Source organism: Cupressus sempervirens, chromosome 5, assembly GCF_028749045.1.
Source record: "Cupressus sempervirens isolate cs-2001-9-10 chromosome 5, ASM2874904v1, whole genome shotgun sequence".
Classification (NCBI taxonomy): domain Eukaryota; kingdom Viridiplantae; phylum Streptophyta; class Pinopsida; order Cupressales; family Cupressaceae; genus Cupressus; species Cupressus sempervirens.
Window position 1 is genome coordinate 73,857,787 of NC_143122.1, and position 3,920 is coordinate 73,861,706.

The window sequence follows — 3,920 nt, forward strand, 5'->3', positions numbered from 1 at the left end:
GTGCAAGTGCAAATAGTACAAGTGACATGTGAATTTGGTAAATGCATGTGAGTGATCAAAGGGATTATTGGATGTATGTTCGAAGATCTAGTATTGAGATCTAAAGAGGTCTGATCTAGTCAAGAATATAGAGAAGGAGATCAAGTTACTTCACTTCTATTATTCTGCAAGGAATAATACAAAGATTAGTTGGACAATGTGTTCGATGGTCTTGCCTTGAAACTTTTTGGATAATGGGTCCTTTTTCCTTCTACAACTCCTAACAAGGTTTTAATCTCCTAACAAGGATTGATTTGTACTAAATGTATTTCATTGACTCCTAATAGAGTCCATCCTCTTACAAGAAACTTTAAAATTAGTACATAATTTTGTGGGTACCATTTTCACTGGGGTTTTCACTCTGATCAATGGTTTCCATATTTAACATATCTGGTATTATTGTGTATATGTATCTTCTTATAGTTGTTGGTTATATTTTTCGCATGGTTAAGGATTAATAAGGTTGATAAATATTTTAATATTTGGATAACTAATTTACCCACCCCCCCTCTCCCCCCCCATTAGTTATCTTGGTGGACTTTACTTTCTAACAATACCTGCTTCAAGCAATCATAATCTAGTCCTAGAGTCATCTTAAAAAATCTCTAAGATGGCCTCACTATAATATTTATTAGCTTCCAAAAATTGATCAAGGGCCCTCTTATTTACATCTTAGATATCTTCATATAGCCTAATCATAACCCTATTACTAACTGCTATCTTCTTTATCCATTCATCTACCCTATATATCTCCTATGCTAAATATATATTTAGCAACATTTGGTATCTCTAACTATTGATCATTCACAATGCTTCCAAGTCATTGGTCCACGTGGCCACTTATCCATTAACTCAAAACCATGGTCCACTATTTTGTAAGGATCAACCACAGATAGAAATAACAATTACATGTAAATATAACCAATAAAAAAAAAAAAAATTACATAGAAGATAATGTAAGACACAAAAATTTAATGTGGTTCACCCATTCCTAGGCTACATCCACCAAAAATAATTCCAATATTATTATTATCCTATGATTACAATCCATAATCTCTTACAGATCAATACCACCACAAGAATCTACAATGTCATCATACATAATGAAATCCCTAACCCCAAGCCACTTTATAGAAGCTTTTACCACTTACAAAATTAGGTTAGAATAAGTCATCTAATCAGAGTAAACTTTAAGAAACCACCCTCTAGAAAAAGACATAAATTGTTGGTAAAAATTTCATTATTTTGAAAAACCAAATTACTTTTGTCGGTGAATATCTCAAATTTTTTATTTTAAATATTATTGACATTGGTGATTAGTTTGGAATCATAATTTTTGAGTAGAAAATATTGGCGAATCTCAATAATAATAGGAAGTTCACTAATCATCATGAAATATTACAAATCAAAATTGAACATGTTTTATCTCATAGAAATTATGAGGATAATTATATTATATTTTAAATCAACAGTGAAAACTAAATATTGGTAATATATCCCTAAAGTAACTAATAATAATGATAGTAATTGATGAATTAATTGTAATTTCTTCGATAATATATAATATTTAGGTGAATAAAATCTAATCATGTATCGAATATTGTGACGAATCTTTGAGTTTAAATTTTTTAATAAAATAAATTATTGAATTATTTTAAACATTTTAGAACTAAATTCAATAAAAATGTGATGATTTACGTTGCATTAAATTTTAAATTATTAGCCAAATTACTAGCAATTTTTTTTCTAAAATTCGCAAAATTATGAATATTCACTACTAAAAAATACCCTACGTCTAATAGAAAAATAACAGCTGACACCTTTTACAATAGAAGAGTCATTTTTGGCTTTGGTTGCCCCTCGGCCCCACCCTATACTATGATAGGGAGCACATGTAGGGTATTGCCCCTTGACACCATCTTACGGGCACTATCCCCAAACCCCCATGACAATAATTTGGAGGAAAACTGCACTAAATAAACCTCTAAGTCTAATTAAACTCCACATCACAACATATTGTAACCAACTTTTCAACATTATTTTGTATACTAAGCAATGAGTTGATATTTTATTCAATAATTTATAGCCCTCTATCTTCAAAACTTTGATGCCATCTTTTGCATGTGTACAAAAATGAGTCACTTTATTTGGTGGCTAGAACTTCTTTGTCGAAGGAACCTAATAAAGTGATCTTAAGATGGTTAGGTTCTAGTGGACCAAATACCTCCTACAAATACTTGTGTAGAAGATTATTCTATTTTCTCAATTCCAAAATTTATGCTTCATCTTCATCCAAGTGTTAGAATAATTGCTTTAGGCCTGTAGTAGTCAAAAATTTGGTAGTATCTTGGGTGGCCTTTCCCAATACTACCTCTTTTACCTAATAATATTTAAGAGAAATATCCTTGATAGTTGTATGAGGAGGGGAAATAGCTATATGTGCTATTAGATCATTTCTCTTGTTCCTCATTTCAAAGGCCAATTGCTTGGGATCACCTTGAATGGTTGTTAGTATCCTTATTGCCTTTGCTAATGCCTTCAATCTTTTTGTCTTTGTGTACTCCACATACCTCCTTTGGTGTGTTAATACCTCTCATTTCAACCATTTTGGAATGGTACCAATAGGGGACACATATTTATTTGATGATGATATAATTTATGAAGTAGACCCTTTGCCTCTATCTCTCCTTTTTGAGGTCTTCTCCATTCTAGATTGCTCTCCTACTAGAGTAGACATTATGGTCCTTGGGGGAGAGGATCCCAACTCTACCACATGCATCATTTTCTTCCCCTTTCCAACAATTTGGACGTCTTCCAATACCTCATTGGTGTGTAGTTACCTAAAGTCATCCCCTCTAATTATCTAGCTTTTATATTCTATAATTGGTGGTAGCAGTGGGCTAGCTTCCTATTCTAGTGGAGGAGGGGGGTGATAATGGATTCCTAGGTGGAAAAGGAGGTGTTCCTAATGACCCTTGTAGAAGTGGAGGAAATTGGTTCTAATATTCACCTAATGACTCTCTTCATGGAGTATCCCTTATCACTTTTCCCTTTAGATAAGTCCCTAAGGGAATAAAATCAAAGTTTTAGAGGTTAAAGACATCAGAGCCATCTCCCTCCACAAATTTGGTCCAACCTTCGATTCTTGATCTATAGATTCTTCAAGATGAATATGTTTTTTCTAGAATGGATGAGGACATCTGAGTTGCACTAGTTTGTCTCTCCTCTTCCATGACCCTTGCTGATAGGATCTTCCTATTTAGAGGGAGATACTAAGTCTCTTCTCATTTCTCTTCCTCCTCTTTAGGCATGGTCTTTGGAATATGAGGAGACATACCACACTTATTTTTCTTCAAATTCCTCCTTTTTAACTCCTACCACCATTGATTTCATTTTGATATTCTTTGAACATTGATGGAGATGATTATGTTTGAATAGGGGCTTCTTCCGGTTGAGCTTGGGCTTCCTCGAGTTGAACCTCTTCTGGTTGGGCTTCTTCCTCCTATGTATCCTTCTTCCTCTTCTTCCCCTTTACCTTGTCACTATGGAAGTATGCCAATTCTCACTTATATTTATACGTGATGTCGGGTCTCATAATGGACTTCTCCTAGTAAGTTAGAATTATAACCTTAGTTCCTTTCCCCTTCTTGGGCCTTGTAGTTACTTACAAAGTTGGTGCATTGGAAATTGGATCCAAGTGAAAAGGCTTCTTTATCCAATCCTTAGTCAATTGAATAACATGCTTGGCCTAATTTTGTATATCATCATTTTACTCCTAACAAATTTTAGTATTCATTATGAATCTTTAAAAGATCTTATTCTTGTTATAGAGAGGATCTAGTACATATGAGTTGTCCTTATTCGATACCTTCAAAGGTATA